General features: G+C 40.3%; 1 long non-coding RNA gene across 5 annotated transcripts; it reads right to left on the reverse strand.

The window, feature by feature from the left end:
- Positions 1-1,649: 1,649 nt before the first annotated feature.
- Positions 1,650-14,225, reverse strand: LOC147366037 (uncharacterized). 5 transcript variants are annotated; one of them, XR_015133167.1, is made up of 5 exons: positions 12,757-14,036; positions 11,338-11,443; positions 10,769-10,873; positions 4,049-4,085; positions 2,253-2,561 (listed from the first exon to the last, which is right to left on the reverse strand). It is a non-coding gene; the product is annotated as an uncharacterized LOC147366037 (long non-coding RNA). The 5 variants fall into 5 exon arrangements; XR_015133171.1 differs by lacking the exon at positions 4,049-4,085 and having other exon boundaries at positions 1,650-2,561; positions 12,757-14,223; XR_015133168.1 differs by lacking the exon at positions 11,338-11,443 and having other exon boundaries at positions 12,757-13,347.
- Between the last annotated feature and the right edge of the window lie 3,708 nt (positions 14,226-17,933).

Consider the following 17,933-nt stretch of genomic DNA (forward strand, 5'->3'; position numbering starts at 1 on the left):
CAGAGAGTATGAAGCCAGACCATGACCCTGGACTCTCTGGAATGGGTGACAGCAGTTGCAGCATTGTGTTTTTGTGCCTTCCTGAGGCCTCTCCCAGTGATGCTGGAATTCCCTTGTATTCTGAAGAACTAGAAATGGTATTTGGTTAAGTAAGAATCTGTCAGCCTGAACCAGTGAAGGAAACAACCATCTTCTCTTGGCCAACTGACCACCTCGAGATGAACAAAACCATATGAGAACTAGGAAAATTTAACTTTGAGATTGTAGACTCCACTTTGCAGAAAACAAAATTTAAATCAAGCCATTCCTCAGCCTAGATGGGAGGGGAGTTTGGGGAAGAATGGATACATGTATATATATAGCTGATTCCCTTCACTGTTCACCTGAAACTATCACAACATTGTTAAATAAGTTATCAGTTCAGTTCAGTCGCTCAGTCGTGTCCGACGCTTTGCAACCCCATGGTCTGCAGCACAGCACACCAGGCTTCCCTGTCCATCACCAACTCCTGGAACTTACTCAAACTCATGTCCATCGAGTCATGAAGCCATTCAACCATCTCATCCTCTGCTGTCCCCTTCTCCTCCAGCCTTCAATCTTTCCCAGCATCAGGGTCTTTTCAAATGAGTCAGTTCTTCAAATAAGGTGGCCAAGGTATTGGAATTTCAGCTTCAGCATCTGTTCTTCTGATAAATATTGAGGACTGAGTTCCTTTAGGATGGACTTGTTGGATGTCCTTGCAGTCCAAGGGACTCTCAAGAGTCTTCTCCAACACCACAGCTCAAAAGCATCAATTCTTTGGCGCTCAGCTTTCTTTATGGTCCATCTCACATCCATACATGACTACTGGAAAAACCATAGCTTTGACTAGATGGACCTTTGGCAAAGTAATATCTCTCCTTTTTAATATGCTGTCTAGGTTGGTCATAGCTTTTCTTCCAAGGAGCAAGCATCTTTTAATTTCATGGCTGCAGTCACCATCTGCAGTGATTTTGGAGCCCCCCAAAATATATTCTGTCACGGTTTTCATTGTTTCCCCATCTATTTACCATGAAGTGATGGGACCAAAATGCCATGATCTTCGTTTTTTGAGTGCTGAGTTTTAAGCCAACTTTTTCACTCTCTTCTTTCACTTTGATCAAGAGGCTCTTTAGATCTTCTTCGCTTTTTTGCCATAAATGTGGTGTCATCTGTGTATCTGAGATTATTGACATTTCTCCCAGCAATCTTGATTCCAGCTCGTGCTTCATTCAGTTCAGCGTTTTGCATGATGTACTCTGCATATAAGTTAAATAAGCAGGGTGACAATATACAGCCTTGACGTACTCCTTTCCTGATCTGGAACCAGTCTGTTGTTCCATGTCCAGTTCTAACTGTTGTTTCTTGACCTGCATACAGATTTCTCAGAAGGCAGGTCAGGTGGTCCATATTCCCATCTCTTTCAGAATTTTCCACAGTTTGTTGTGATCCACACAGTCAAAGGCTTTGGCATAGTCAATAAAGCAGAAGTAGATGTTTTTCTGGAACTCTCTTGCTTTTTCTATGATCCAACAGATATTGGCAATTTGACCTCTGGTTTGTATTGGTGTATAATCAGTTAAAGCCCAATATAAAAGAAAAAGTTTAAAAGAAAGAATGAAGGAGCACTATTCTGTTTTCTTTAATTAATTTTTTATTGAAGGATAATTGCTTTACAAAATTTTGCTGTTTTCTGTCAAACCTCAACATGAATCAGCCATAGGTATACGTATATCCCCTCCCTTTTGAAACTCCCTCCCATCTCCCTCCCCATCTCACTCCTCTAGGTTGATACAGAGCCCCTGTTTGAATTTCCTGAGCCATACAGCAAATTCCTGTTGGCTATCTATTTTACATATGGTACTCTTTCCATACATCTCACCCTCTCCTCCCGTCTCCCCATGTCCATAAGTCTATTCTCTATGTCTGTTTCTCCATTGTTGCCCTGTAAATAAATTCTTCAGTACCATTTTTCTAGATTCCGTATATATGTGTTAGAATATGGTATTTCTCTTTCTCTTTCTGACTCACTTCACTCTGTATAATAGGTTCTAGGTTCATTCACCTCATTAGAACTGACTCAAATGCATTCCTTTTTATGGCTGAGTAATACTCCATTGTGTATATATACCACAACTTCTTTATCCATTCATATGCCCATGGACATCTAGGTTGCTTCCACATTCTAGCTATTGTAAATAGCACTGCAGTGAACAATGGGATACATGTGTCTCTTTCAATTTTGGTTTCCTCAGGGTATATGCCTAGGAGTGGAATTGCTGGGTCATTTCCTCAGATAGCAGAACAACTGCAGCAGCAAAATCTTGAACATCTCAGATAGCAACTCCTGGAACAGCAGCAGCCTCAAAAGGTTGATAACCCCATCTTGTGGTCTTTATTGTTACCTCTGTCTACTGTCTGTCACTTGGTGATTTTTCTTCAGCTGGTTGTTACTCGGAAGATGAGTCTTTTCAAGACCTTTACAGTTTTTGTTTGTTCTGTTTTTTTTGTAATCTCGAAATGTGCTCTGGCAGCTTATATATCTGTTGAGAAATTATGGAAATTATTTTCAGCATTCTGGAAGGAATTAGAGGACAGAAGACATGGTGTTTCAATATTACAGTGTGAAACTTTTTTTCCTCTCAGTTCCCTGTTAAGCAAGATCATGGTGATTTTGCTATTGTTGATGATGATGATGACTAAGTAAGTTGCTATCTTTAATTAGACTCTTGGTAGGTGGCAAGAGCTTTATTAGGCATGATTACAGTTAATGCTTATCAGATAGTTTTTTTACAGTTCATTTTAATCTTTCATTTGATCCTTTTCTTTAAAAAGGTATAGTTTCTTTGACCACATCTTTTATATGCTGAGATATAGGTATTTTGAGTCTCATTTACATTGTAGGAAATTGAAGCTTAGTGAAATGAAGCATCCACTGTTAAAGTGCACTGCTACTATGAAATACCTTCCATCATAAGACTCACCATTATTTTATATATACCTAAGAATTTTAAAATATTTCTAAAGTATGTGTAGGCTTCCCAGGTTGCACAGTTGTCTCCTGCATTGGCAGGAGAAATGGAGTTTCAATCTCTGAGTCAGGAAGATTCACTGTTCCAGAATTCTTGCCTGGAAAATTCCATGGACAGAGAAGCCTGGCAAGCTACAGTCCATGGGGTTGCAAAGAGTCAAACAGAACTGAGTGAATGGACACACACACACAAATTACATGTAACATTCCATGTAGTTTTAAGAATCTTCTAAATTTCAGACATGATGAAATGTAAAGTTGTACCTTAGAATGGATAACATATGTCAAATTATTGTGAAGCTAAGGTTAAATCCATTGCAAAGCCTGATGTTGCTCTATTTGAGAAATAGTTATGGATGTAAAACTGTTTACATTATGAATTTCTGGGAATCTCATACTTCTTCTAATCAAATCTTTTTGGCGCTAATGAATTTAATACAATACCACAAATGTTTTTAAAGTATGAGCATTGTTAGACTGATGATACATTCAGAGAAGAACAGAGAAGCATTTTGCCTCAAGTAAGCTCTTCTCTAGTAGAATATGTATATCTATTTGATTACAAGGTAGAATATTGGTTTTGTAATAGAGGTATAAATGAAGGACTATGGGAATATGGAAGAGGGAAGATTAGTTTCTATAGAAAACCTTAGACACTGTTAGGGTCTGACGTTGTCCTTTCAATGCAAATGGTAATGGATTTTGTTGATATTTGTATGTTGGAACTTGTACCTGGAATCATGAGAATGCAATTCCATACCTTGTTTTGAAGAAATAATTCTGATAGAAGTAGGTGCATTATTTTATGTCAGGAAAATAAAATATATCTGTGCTTGAGAATTTAGGAACTTGAGAACAAAGGAGAGTAAAAAACATTTGAATATTATTTAAAAACACAAGTTGTGATTCAAGGAAAGGAAACAGATTGTCAGTGATATAAGAAACTTCAGAGCTGTTACAGAGCCAAGAGGTGGTAGTAATGGAAGTTTATTTACTCACCTATAAATGTGACACTTTCGAATTTCCTTAGTTCTAACTTCATTTCAGAAGTTTTAGCAGAAACAATAAAATGAAGGTTTAACAGAAAAAGAAAAAAAAAAGAATTCTGGTCTTAGTTGATTGCTTTATATATCATGTCCACGATTGTAGAAGGTATAGTAATAGAATCTCTTTGAAAGGAATAAATGTTCTTAAAAGCTTCCTTGTTCAAAAATGGCAGTGAAGAAAAAAAGCAACTTTTCTTAGGTGTAAGATGAATAGGGTTTAAACCTATCACAAATTTAAAATTGAAGAGTAAACATCAACAGAGCAGCAGTTAAATTCAATCAGTTGTGTAATTGGCTCTACAAAACCAGTTATGTTTTTAAGATGAAGTGTTTTTATTTAAATATGTTTTTATTTAAGATGGGGTGGAATATGCAGAAAAACTAAGTGTTTCTATTCACCGCTAAGCTCAGTGTGGCTACCTAAAGTTTTCATAGTCTCAGAGTGAAGAGGATATTAGGATTGCTAGTGCCGCTCTGTTTCTTGCAGCCCTGACCACACTTGGGTAAGGGCTTGAGGTCTTTTGTCAAATGATGGAAAGCTGGTGGAAAACGGGAGAACTTTCTGAAAATGGTTGAATCATGAGGAACTAACAATCACGTCATAAAAGGAATGATTTCTGTTGTCTTGAGTAAGTTGGAGTTGTGTTTTGATAATTGTTTTATCAGATATCCAAAAGATGTCAGATAATTCAGAATGAAATGCTCATGATGAAAGTGATAAGACAAAGAACTTTAAACAAAGTGTTAGAAATAAAAAGATTAGAAAAGATTCAGCCAATTAATAATAAAGAGCTATCAGTGGGATATCAGCAATATGTAACTTACTTTGCTTCAGTAGTTCTTTATTGTTGTTATTTGGTCGTTAAGTCTTGTCCAACACTTTGTGACCTCATGGTCTGCAGCACACCAGGCTTCCCTATCCTTCACTATCTCCCGGAGTTTGCTCAGATTCGTGTCAGTTGAGTCAGTGATAATATCTAACCATCTTATCCTCTGTCACCTGCTTCTCCTCTTGCCCTCAGTCTTTCCCAGCATCAGGGTCTTTTTCAGTGAGTTGACTCTTCGCATCAGGTGGCCATAGTATTGGAGCTTCAGCTTCAGCATCAATCCTTCCAGTGAATATTCAGGGTTGATTTCCTTTAGGATTGACTATCCGAGGGACTTTCAAGAATCTTCTCCAGCACCACAGTTTGAAAGCATCCTTTCTTCAGCTCTCTGCTTTCTTTATGGTCCAACTGTCACATCCATACATGACTACTGGAAAAAGCATAGCTTTGACTAGACGGACCTTTGTCAGCCAAGTGATGTGTCTGTTTTTTAATACGCTGTCTAGATTTGTCATAGTTTTTCCTCCATAGCTTAGACCTTAGATGTAGTTAAGGGTCCAGTCAACCTAATGCTAATTGCAAGATCATAAAATAAATTGTAGTTGAATTTTATCATAATTTTTAAATACAGTTTTATTTTTTGGCTGTCCTGGGGCTTCCTTGCTGCTTGGACTTTTCTCTAGTTGGGATGAGCTAGCTTCTCATTGCCGGAGAAGGCGATGGCACCCCACTCCAGTACTCTTGCCTGGAAAACCCCATGGATGGAAGAGCCTGGTAGGCTGAAGTCCATAGGGTCGAGAAGAGTTGGATATGACTGAGCGACTTCACTTTCACTTTTCACTTTCATGCACTGGAGAAGGAAATGGCAACCCACTCCAGTGTTCTTGCCTGGAGAATCCCAGGGACGGGGTGGGCTGCCGTCTATGGGGTCGCACAGAATCAGACGCGACTGAAGTGACTTAGCAGCAGCAGCAGCATGGTGGTTTTGTTCCTAGTTTTTTAAGGAATCTCCATACTGTCTTTCATAGTGGCTGTATCAATTTACATCCCCACCAACAGTGCAAGAGTGTTCCCTTTTCTCCACATCCTCTCCAGCATTTTTTGTTTGTAGACTTTTGGATGAGGGCCATTCTGACCGGTGTGAGATGATACCTCACTGTAGTTTTGATTGGCATTTCTCTAATAATGAGTGATGTTGAGCATCTTTTCATGTGTTTGTCAGCCATCTGTATGTCTTCTTTGGAGAAATGTCTGTTTAGGTCTTTTTCCCACTTTTTGATTGGGTTGTTTGTTTTTCTGGTATTGAGTTGTATCAGCTGCTTGTATATTTTGGAAATTAATCCTTTGTCAGTTCTTTCAAAATTTCAAAAATTTGCTATTTATTTTCTCCCATTCTGAGGGTTTTCTTTTCACTTTGCTTATAGTTTCCTTTGCTATGCAAAAGCTTTTATGTTTAATCAGGTACCACTTGTTTACTTTTGTTTTTATTTCTGTTACTCTAGGAGGTGGGTCATAGGGGATCTTGCTTTGATTTATGTCATTGAGTGTTCTGCCTATGTTTTCCTATGAGAGTTTTATAGTCTCTGGTCTTACATTTAGATCTTTAATCCATTCTGAGTTTATCTTTGTGTATGGCATTAGGAAGTGCTCTAATTTCATTTTTTTACATGTAACTGTCCAGTTTTCCCAGCACCATTTATTGAAGAGGCTATCTTTGCCCCATTGTATATTCTTGCCTCCTTTGTCAAAGATAAGTTACCCATAGGTGCATGGGTTTATTTCTCAGCTTTCTATCTTGTTCCATTGGTCTATATTTCTGCTTTTGTGCCAGGACCATACTGTCTTGATGACTGTAGCTTTGTAGTACAATCTGAAGTCAGGAAGCTTGATTCCTCTGGCTCCATCCTTCTTTCTCAAGGCTGCTTTGGCTATTCGGGGTCTTTTGTGTTTCCATATAAATTGTAAAATTTTTTTGTTCTAGTTCTGTGGAAAATGCCATTGGTAATTTGATAGGGATCACATTGAATCTGTAGATTGAATTCAGTAGTATAGTCATTTTCACAATATTGATTCTTCCTACTCAGGAACATGGAATATCCCTCCGTTTATGTCATCTTTGATTTCTTTATTTCATTATTGTCTTATAATTTTCTGTGTACAGTTCTTTCATCTCCTTAGGTAAGTTTATTCCTAGATATTTAATTCTTTTTGTTGCAATGGTGAATGGGATTGATTCCTTAATTACTCTTTCTGATTTTTCATTGTTAGTATATAGAAATGCAAGTGATTTCCGTGTATTGATTTTGTATCCTGCAACTTTGCTAAATTCACTGATTAGCTCTAGTAATTTTCTGATACTATCTTTAGGGTTTTCTATGGACAGTATCATGTCATCTGCAAATAGTGAAAGTTTACTTCTTGTTTTCTGATCTGGATTCCTTTTATTTCTTTTTCTTCTCTGATTGCTGAAGCTAGAACTTCTTGAACTATGTTGAATAATAGTGGCAAAAGTGGACACACTTGTCTTGTTCCTGATCTTAGGGGGATGCTTTCACTTTTTCACCATTGAGAATCATGTTTGTTATAGGCTTATCATATAGGCCTTTACTATGTTGAGGTAGGTTCCTTCTATGCCCATTTTTTGAAGAGTTTTAATCATAAATAGGTGCTGAATTTTGTCAAAGGCTTTTTCTGCATCTATTGAGATGATCATACGGTTTTTATCTTTCAATTTTTTTAAATGGTATATCACATTGATTGATTTCCATATACAGAAGAATCCTTGCCTCCCTAAAATAAACCTAACTTGATCATGGTGTGTGCTTTCTGATGTGCTGCTGAATTCTGCTTGCTATAATTTTGTTGAGGACTTTTGCATCTATGTTCATCAGTGATATTGGCCTATAGTTTTCTTTTTTTGTGTTGTCTTTGTCTGATTTTAGTATCAGGGTGATGGTGGCCTCGTAGAATTAATTTAGAAGTGTTCCTTCCTGTTCAATTTTTTGAAAGAGTTTTAGAAGGATAGGCATTAGCTCTTCTCTAAATGTTTGATAGAATTTTCCTGTGAAGCCATCTGGTCCTGGGCTTTGGTTTTTTGGGAGATTTTTTTATCACAGCTTCAATTTCAATGCTTGTAATTGGGTTTTTCATAATTTCTATTTCTTCCTGGTTCAGTCTTGGAAGATTGAGCTTTTCTAAGACTCTGAACATTTAAAAATCAAGCCATTTTGTCACTATTGTGGACAGGACTTAGCACAAAGCAAGACTACCAATTTGGCTAGAAGGCTACTGAGGGTAGAAATTAACACCTTGGCAGTATAACATGACATGAGTTAGGAAGTGAGCTGTGAGCACATTATTGCTACTTCTCCAGCCTTCAACAATGTTATAACACATGTATTCACTATCCTTGTACCTACTTAACTGATTTCTCTAAGACTGAGGACCACCCTTACTTCTTATACTAAGAACCTGAGCATCTAACACAGTACCTGATACAGTAGGTTGCTCCCTACTGCATGTTGAATAAACAAAGTCAATCACTAATATCCCATACATCCCTATGTTTTCTGCTGCTGCTGCTAAGTCACTTCAGTTGTGTCCAACTCTGTGCGACCCCATAGACAGCAGCCCACCAGGCTCCCCCGTCCCTGGGATTCTCCAGGCAAGAACACTGGAGTGGGTTGCAATTTCCTTCTCCAATGCATGAAAATGAAAAGTGCTTTCTAAAGATGTAGATTCTTTAAAACAGATTGTAGAGCTTCTAGAGGTAAGTATATTTCTAGTTAAAATGCACAACTCTGTGGATATATTCTATTATGTGATTAAATGATAATCCTTCAAATGGACCAATAATAGAAATAACCGTTCTTGGGAACACTGAGGTGGGGGGTGGGGTGCAGTGAGATGAAAAATACTTGTGCATAGAGTGATATGTCAAGGACACTGTCTGGCCCTGGAGTTTGCTATGGGTCCTCAGCAGAGAGAGTCTAGTGAATTTTAAGGTTCAGCGGTAGGAAATAGACACCCAAAGCAGGTGAGATGGAAAGAGTGCTATGAGAAACAGTAAGTATCACATATAGTTACAAATAGGGAAAGGCAGACCAATGAACTTGGATCCCTGCCAATTTTAAAACCTAGCATGCAGTTGCTATGTATTAAAGAAAAATTTGAACTTCGTTCAATTCAATATTAAAGTGTTTCTATTTAGAACTAACTACCTGGAATGTGAAGTCAGGTGGGCCTTAGAAAGCATCACTATGAACAAAGCTAGTGGAGGTGATGGAATTCCAGTTGAGCTCTTTCAAATCCTGGAAGATGATGCTGTGAAAGTGCCGCACTCAATATGTCAGCAAATTTGGAGAACCCAGCAGTGGCCACAGGACTGGAAAAGGTCAGTTTTCATTCCAATCCCAAAGAAAGGCAATGCCAAAGAATGCTCAAACTACCACACAATTGCACTCATCTCACACACTAGTAAAGTAATGCTCAAAATTCTCCAAGCCAGGCTTCAGCAATACATGAACCATGAACTTCCAGATATTCAAGCTGGTTTTAGAAAAGGCAGAGGAACCAGAGACCAAATTGCCAACATCTGCTGGCTCATCAAAAAAGCAAGAGAGTTCCAGAAAAGCATCTATTTCTGCTTTATTGACTATGCCAAAGCCTTTGACTGTGTGGATCACAATAAACTATGGAAAATTCTGAAAGAGATGGGAATACCAGACCACCTGACCTGCCTCTTGAGAAACCTATATGCAGGTCAGGAAGCAGCAGTTAGAACTGGACATGGAACAACAGACTGGTTCCAAATAGGAAAAGGAGTACGTCAAGGCTGTATATTGTCACCCTGCTTATTTAACTTCTGTGCAGAGTACATCATGAGAAACGCTAGGCTGGAAGAAGCACAAGCTGGAATCAAGATTGCCGGGAGAAATATCAATAACCTCAGATATGCAGATGATACCACCCTTATGGCAGAAAGTGAAGACGAACTAAAAAGCTTCTTGATGAAGGTGAAAGTGGAGAGTGGAAAAGTTGGCTTAAAACTCAACATTCAGAAAATGAAGATCATGGCATCTGGTCCCATCACTTCATGGGAAATAGATGGGGAAACAGGGGAAACAGTGGGGGCTCCAAAATCACTGCAGATAGTGCTTGCAGCTATGAAATTAAAAGACACTTACTCCTTGGAAGAAAAGTTATGACCAACCTAGACAGCATATTAAAAAGCAGAGATATTACTTTGCCAACAAAGGTCCATCTAGTCAAGGCTATGGTTTTCCCAGTGGTCATGTATGGATGTGAGAGTTGGACTGTGAAGAAAGCTGAGTGCCGAAGAATTGATGCTTTTGAACTGTGGTGTTGGAGAAGACTCTTGAGAGTCCCTTGGACTGCAAGGAGAGCCAACCAGTCCATTCTAAAGGAGATCAGTCCTGGGTGTTTATTGGAAGGACTGATGCTGAGGCTGAAACTCCAATACTTTGGCCACCTCATGTGAAGAGTTGACTCATTGGAAAAGACACTGATGCTGGGAGTGATTGTCAGGAGGAGAAGGGGATGACAGAGGATGAGATGGCTAGATTGCATCACCAACTCGATGCACATGAGTTTGGGTGGATTCCGGGAGTTGGTGATGGACAGGGATGCCTGGCGTGCTGTGATTCATGGGGTCGCAAAGAGTCGGACAGGACTGAGTGACTGAACTGAACTGACTGAGAGTAAAATCATTTGTTTTCAATCCTGCTATTTGGAATCAGATGGCAATGAGCTGAATGCATTTGCACTTTTCAAATGGGGTGACTTGATGCAGAATACCCAACCTCAACGTGCTTAAATTTCTTTACCTGGTTATTGTGAGACAGAAGTTGAATAATACAGGTGAAGCATTCATGCATGGCCTGACTTCTGATAACTGGACAGCAAATGTCAATGGTTTCTTCTTTTCTCTTCTGAGTGATTTCAGCCAAGCAGTCAAGCAGAAAGAAGAGCTTATTAGAGGTAGCACAATGTCAAAATCCTCTGTTCTGTAAACAAACTGGAGTTGTGCCAAATAGTGTCTACTATTCTACTATGGCTTCAGTGGAAATAAGGCCCCCAAAGCTAGACTATGCAGGCTTTAATAGGTCAAATGGAAACCAAAGTTAGAGAAAGACAATATCAGAGTGACTTCTTGGTCACATAAAAGTCCAGGGATTACTATACAGTCAATCCCAGTGCTTTGTGACTGTTATGGGTCTGGGTAGCTTCTTCATCTCTCCTAGGGATGCTAGGCACCTGTTTCCCAGCCCACAGGGTTATTGTCTCTAAAAACTAGGTTCTTGTCTTGGTGGAATGACTCCTAGAAAATTAAACTACAGTAATTTCTAAGGGTCTTCACATTAAGTTTCCAGATGGTCTCTAGGAATTAACATACCTTCCTAAGTATTAGAAACCATGGAAGCTGGACTTCCCTGGTGGCCCATTGGTTAAGACGACTGCTTCCAATGCAGGGGGTGTGCATTCGATCTCTGATCTAGGAGCTAAGATCCACGTGCCACAGGATGCAGCCAATAAGTAAATAAATAAAACTTGTTTTAAAAGAGAGAGAATTAAACAACAACACAGAAACAGACTTACAGACTTTGAGCATGAGCTTATGGTTGCAAAGGTGTGGCAGGGGGAAGGTGAGGGGAGGAGATAAGGAGTTGGGGATGGACATGTACACACTGCTATATTTTAAATGGATAACCAGGGCTTCCCTGGGGGCTCAGTGGTAAAGAATCCACTTGCCAATGCAGGAGGCATGAGTTTGATGCCTGATCCGGGAAGGTCCCATGTGCCATGGAGCAACAAAGCCCATGTACTGCAACTATTAAGCCTGTGCTCTAGATCCTGGCCTGGGAGCTGCAGCTACTGAAACCTGCACACCTTAGAACCTGTGCCTGGCCACAAGAGAAGCCACTGCGATGAGAAGCCTGCACACTACAATTAGAGAGTAGCCTGAGCAGCAATAAAGATCCAGCACACCAAAAATACATTTTAAAAAATTATTAAAAAAAAAAGATAACTGACAAGGACCTACTATACAGCACAGGGAACTCTGCTCAATGTTACGTGGCAGTCTGGATGGGAGAGGAGTTTGGGGGAGAATGGATGCATGTACATGGCTGAGTTCCTTCGCTGTTCACCTAAAATTATCACAACATTGTTAACTGGATATATCCCAATGCAAAAAAAAAAAAAAAAAAACCCATAGGAACCACATAGACACCACATAGACTCTTACTGTACGGGGAGCATCTAAGACAACAAAGAAAAATGCACTCTTTATGTGCTTTTTAAAGTAACTCTCTAGGGAATTCCCTGACGGTCTGGTGGTTAAGACTCTGAGCTTCCACTGCAAGGGGAGAACAGGTTCCATCCTTGGTCGGGGAAATAGGATCCTGCTGCTGCTAAGTCACTTCAGTCATGTCTGACTCTTCGGGACCCCATGGACTGCAGCCCACCAGGCTCCTCCGTCCATTGGATTTTCCAGGCAAGAGTACTGGAGTGGGGTGCCATTGCCTTCTCCGAGTAGGATCCTAACAGCCTTAATAACTTATGTGGGGCTTAGTATCAAAGGTCTAGAGCGGCCTCTCCAGGCACGGTACTCAGAGTAATTGGTATCAGGAGGGTTACTAAGTGTTCTCAAGATAAGTTATACTAAAAATTGGTTCACTCGGGGCATCTTGCTTTTCAAAAATACCCTGATTTAGTTTCAGTCAGGTTTTGCCAGAAAACTTGAGTAAGGGTTCCACTGAGATTTCAAAGACATCTCTCACTTTCAATTTTCACTTGACATTGAGATTCTCACCTTTGAGCATCAAGCAGTTGATCTCTCTCCAGAACCCTGAGGGGAACCTGCCCTTCTTGATGCTGGTGTGAGGAGGGGGCGCTCCAGGCTATGCCCCTACATAAATTCCTCCCTGGGCTCCACATTAGGAGGGCTCCGCAAGCACATTCAGTGAAGGTTGATCAATTCTTGACTCTTGGCCAATGTCCACTGAAAGAGTAAGTGTTCCGCACAGTAATTTAGACTTGCCCACTGCAATTACAATGTATTTTGAAAGCAGGGCACCCCTGACACCTCCTCAGTGTTTGCACAGGCACAAAATTAGGCTGATGTGCTGTAGTTGCAGAACACACATGGGTTTGCAGTCAAACAATTCTGTGATTTTTCAGCAATCGATTTTACTTCTTTGAGTCTCAGTTTCTTAATTTTCAAATCAGAGGTAACAGGAGGCATCTTACAGGATTGCTGTGAGATTTCAGTTAAGACAAGGTTTAGAAGGAACTTAGTGCAACAGCTGACACACGCAGCAGATGCTCCATCAGTGGTCACTGCTATATTTCCCATTCTTTTTTTTTTTCATCCACAAGGACCATCCTTATCAGTGTCATAGAAACAAGAGACTGCTGAGGCATTGTAGATGGGACAATCTCATTTTCAGTTTACTCTCAACTTTTTCTGCTGAGATTATCCATTCACTTTGAACTTTAATTCTCAGAGGTCTATCATCTTGGAGACATTCAAGTTAGAAAGAACTGTGGTGTGAAGTGATCAAATCAAAGTGAAGGATTTGGATAAGAATAAAGATGCTGTTTCTCTAACTTGGCCTTGGGACAGGCAGAGCTGAGTGAGGAAAAGGAATGAAGAGGTCCCCTCCCACCATGCTTAGTGCTGACTCCAGGCTACAGGGCAAAAGGCAAGTGAGGGTCAGGGATCAGGTCAATCTGTCCTTACAGGGCCCCCTGAGATCATCCGTACAACATGAGGGCTGATTAGCATTTTGGGGGAGGGGGTGGAGGAGTCCTCTGGTGAGCAGGTCAAGCTGGAATCAGGACAGTAAGAAGATCTCTAACTCCACCCTTCTCAAAAGCATCCAAATTAAAATCCTTAGGAAACTTCCCTGGAGGCTCAGTGGTAAAGAATCTGCCTGTAATGCAGGAGAAACGTGTTCGATCCCTGGGTCAGGAAGATCCCCTAGAGGAGGAAATGGCAGACTACTCCAGTATTCTTGCCTGGAAAATCCCATGGACAGAGGAGCCTGGCAGGCTACAGTCCATGGGGTTGCAAGGAGTCGACATGACTGAGCACGAGCAAACACAAAACTAAGGGAAGCTAAGAGTTGGGATTGGGGTGGGAGCTGAAGGTGAAGTATGCTGCTAAGTCACTTCAGTCGTGTCTGACTCTGTGTGACCCCATAGACAGCAGCCCACCAGACTCCCGTCCCTGGGGTTCTCCAGGCAAGAACACTGGAGTGGGTTGCCATTTCCTTCTCCAATGCATGAAAGTGAAAAGTGAAAGTGAAAGTGAAGTCGCTCAGTCGTGTCCGACTCTTAGTGACCCCATGGACTGCAGCCTACCAGGCTCCTCCATCCATGGGATTTTCCAGGCAAGAGTACTGGAGTGGAGTGCCATTACCTTCTCAGAAGGTGAAGTACAAACAAGGAAAATGCTGAAGACTAAAAACAGGGATCATGTAATTTATTCTGATCTGGTTGCAACCTGAGAAACTAGATTCCTTTTTCCAAACCAAAAAAACAAGTCACCTGCTTTCTTTTTATGTTACTCACTGTATCACTGATGCCAATAGAGACACCTTAATTGTGGCCATGAAGTGAACCCCTTTAGAAGATGCTTTTCTTCTGCTCCTCTACAGAGTGTGCTTAGCTGAAAACTTCTGGGTAACTACAATAATTCAGACACAATCCTAGGTACAACTTCCTCTCCCTTCTGCTGCTGCCAAGTCGCCCCAGTCATGTCCGACTCTGTGCGACCCCATGGACGGCAGCCCACCAGGCTCCCCCATCCCTGGGATTCTCCAGGCAAGAGTACTGGAGTGGTGGAGTGGGTTGCCATTTCCCTCTTCCTTCTAGAAGAGACAAAAACGATCCATGACAGACAAGGATAAACCACGTCTTTCCAGTCCTAATCACGGATGCCACAAAGACACACACCCAGAGATTCAACCAATCAAGCACCAAGGCCTTTATCTCTGAACAAAATAATGATGAAAGGCATGAGCTAAAGACTCCCTTTCTGGATTTGAAACTGGCTATGACCTTTCCTTACTGTATGGCACTGAGAAAGTGACTTGACCTGCCTATACCTGAATTAATGGTTCCACGTGAACACGAATGATTCCACTTGTATACACCTGTCTGGCACACACTAGCACTCCCCAGTGTCAGCTGCTGTTCTTATCTATTCAAGTCTGAAAAACCCAGGTCCAGGTCTCTTTCAAGCAGCCATCTGCCTGTGCCTTGTGATATTTTGAATTCCCACCCTGTCACCAGCTATGTGCCCTGGGGAAAGTTATTGAATCTCCCCGAGCCTCAGTTTCCCTCCTGATAAATTGGGTACAATTACAACTACTTTCAGAAATCATTGTGAAGATTAAATATTAATGTTTGTAATGTGCTTCTCTGTTGATGGGAATGTAAATTGGTGCAGCCATTATGGAAACAGTATAGAGGTTCCTTAGAAAACTAAAAATAGAACTACCATATGATCCAGCAATCTCACTCCTGAGCACATATCCAGAAAAGATGAAAGCTCTAATTTTAAAAGACACATGCACACACACACATGCACACGCATCCCAATGTTCACTGCAGCATTATTTACAATAGCTAAGACATGGAAACAATCCAGCTGCCCATCAACAGATAACTGGTTTATATCACACACTGGAACATTACTCAGCCATAAAAGTTGCCATTTGCAGAAATGTGGATGGACCTAGAGAATAACATACTGAGTGAAGTAACCAGACACAGAAAGATAAATATTACATGATACCACTTACATGTAAGATCTGAAAATAATACAAACAAAGCTATATACAAAACAGAAACAGAGTCACACAGAAAACAAACGTACGGTTACCAAAGGGGAAAGAGGTGGGAAGAAGGATAAATCAGGAGTGTGGGACTAACATACACACACACTATATATAAAATAAACAATAAGGATTTACCATAGAGTGCAGGGAACTATATTCAATACCCTATAATAACCTATAATGGAAAATAATCTGAAAAATAATATATGTATCATATATAATTGAACTTTGCTGTATACCTGAAACTAACACAACATTGCATATCAACTGTACTTCAACTTTAAAAATGTGCTTCACACATGTAAATATATTAGTACATAGTAGTCTTCATTTTATCATTTGTCAAAAGAGATATAACCTCCACCCTTGTCTTGTCTATCCCATTGATTGCTGGGAGAAGAATGTATTGTGAGAATGTACTGGAAAAAGCAGTGTAAAGTACTATGTACATGTTCTGGTTTCCAGCCCCTAGGCAATCCATGGTACAGGCTGCAATAGTTCTGCAGAATCAGGAAGCTAAACACTAGGAGAGTGTAGTCCATTATGCAATTGTAAACAAATTGGTGCTTTTACCATTAGGAAATCCCAGACCAGTCAATGTAAACAAGTTCACCTAAGGCTTGCTTGACAACAGCACTTTTTAATTTACTGAAAACTGCTTTCCAGGTATTTAATTTTAAAGCCACCAGTATAGGCTGGTAATTAATAATTTAAGGATGTTACATTAAGATGGATAGATTTTTTTTTTTTAAGAGAGTTCTTTATGGCTTGGGTTTTCTTCTATTTTAATTCAGTAGATGTTGATATGTTAGTTCGCATTGTGGCATATAATGATTTTCTGCATTTTGACCCAAAGAAAATGAGTTCGAAGTACTCCTGGGCTTGGGTATAAAATAAGGGGACCACCCCCCTCAATTCCTGAGGCAAGGAATCTGACCTCAAAGACATTTATCTTTCACAAATGGCAAATATGAGGGAATTCTTTCTGAATTATTTAACATAGGGTTCCCAGAATTTAAGTTTTTTCCTATTGAACTTGAGAAACATTGCTTTTTTCCCTACAAAGCTATTGCAGTTCACCAAATAATAATCTCTAGGCTAGGTTACTAGACATACTGGAGGTCAGCACACCTCTCCACAATGGAAATCCTTGAAGAACACGTCCTTTTATTTGTTTTTAACTGCAACAAATACTAAAAGAGTTAAATGTCTGATGGAAACATGAGTAAAGCCAGATATACAAGTTTAGACTTCCATGAAATCTTTTTTCCTCTTAGCCAGTTTTGTTTGCTTTTTGATTTTGATGTGGACCATTTTTAAAGTCTTTATTGAATTTGTTACAATATTGCTTCTGCTTTATGGTTTGGTTTTTTGACTCCAGGGCATGTGGCATCTTAGTTTCCCAACCAGGGATCCAACTCACACCCCCTGAAGTGGAAGCAGTCTTAACCACTGGACTGCCAGGGAAGTCCTAAAACAGACCAATAACAAGGTATATAACTGATATGACTTAATGTTCCAGGGTTGACTGGAGATGACCTGGCGGTAAGGAGAGCTTTGGAGAGGCCACTAGGTTAGATAAGGAAAGCATTCATGTAGTCTAGGACAAAGCAATGACGTTGAAATTTAAGAGAAGGGACAGAATTTGGGAAATACTGCTAAAGTGACTGTGAAAAGAATATTGGTAGAGGGAAGGGAGAAAGGGGAGTGGAAAAGTTCAGGTTTTAGCTTAAGAAGACAAGGTACGAACAGTGCAGCAGGCATTTGGAGACATAAAGAGAGAGACAGGTTTAAGACAAGTTGTTGTCGTTCAGTTGCTAAGTCATGTCTGACTCTTTTTGATCGCATGGGCTGTAGCCCACCAGGCTCCTCTGTCCATGGGATTTCCCAGGCAAGAACGCTGGAGTGGGTTACTATTTCCTTCTTTATGTTCTGGTTTTTTAGCTGTGAGGCATGTGGGATCTTAGCTTACCCACCAGGGATTGAACTCACGCTTCCTGCGCTGGAAGGTGACTACTTAACCACTAAATTGTGGGGGAAGTACCACCTCCTAGTCCGTTTTGACCCCTCTCACTGTTATCTCTCCTCCATTAGACTTGGAGCCCATTGTAGCCTGAAATGTGCTTTTGAATATTTTGGTTTT

The sequence above is a fragment of the Bos grunniens genome, chromosome 9 (assembly GCF_055505025.1).
Source record: "Bos grunniens cultivar Pamir isolate PY7600 chromosome 9, Bosgru_T2T1.0, whole genome shotgun sequence".
Lineage (NCBI taxonomy): Eukaryota > Metazoa > Chordata > Mammalia > Artiodactyla > Bovidae > Bos > Bos grunniens.